The sequence below is a fragment of the Kryptolebias marmoratus genome, linkage group LG20 (assembly GCF_001649575.2).
Source record: "Kryptolebias marmoratus isolate JLee-2015 linkage group LG20, ASM164957v2, whole genome shotgun sequence".
Lineage (NCBI taxonomy): Eukaryota > Metazoa > Chordata > Actinopteri > Cyprinodontiformes > Rivulidae > Kryptolebias > Kryptolebias marmoratus.
This window is the reverse complement of record NC_051449.1, coordinates 18,655,758-18,656,340: the sequence shown is the minus strand read 5'-3', so window position 1 is coordinate 18,656,340 and position 583 is coordinate 18,655,758.

The window sequence follows — 583 nt, the reverse complement described above, 5'->3', positions numbered from 1 at the left end:
CCCCCCCCCCAGTGTAATGGCCTCACCCTCTACACTATTGATAGAAATCATTAGGAGAGAATGTGCCCCAACAGCCTCGGAGTGCAACAATTGAGGAGCGTGAGAGTGAGGTCCACACTTCAGCCCCCCCACCACTCCCCCGTCCTGCTTTGTTCCTGAACTCTTAGCCAAAATTGAATTCGTGGTAAAGTGGCTTGCGGGTTAATTTGGCCCCTTTTGTGCAGCCATTAGGAGGTAAACGTTGTGTGGCGCTCGTTCCGAGCAAGTTCACCCCCCCCCTCTTGGTAGTGTTTCTGTTCTGTCACCAAATGGACGGGAACTCAAGTGAAGTTATGGACCCTCACGAAACACTCAACATTAATGATGAAAGGCTACTCTTACATGATTCTTTAAAGCTTAAATGTGATCCATCTGTTCTGATGGGACCAACACCTGTTCCACAATGAGTAAGAGACACTATGAAGACCAAGGAACTCTCAGCACAGGTCAGGGTTATAAAAGCATATCCTAAAACCTGGGAGAAGAAAGCACCACCACAGCCAAACCTGTCAAGAGAGGCATCTCACAAAACGGGGTGGGGGGG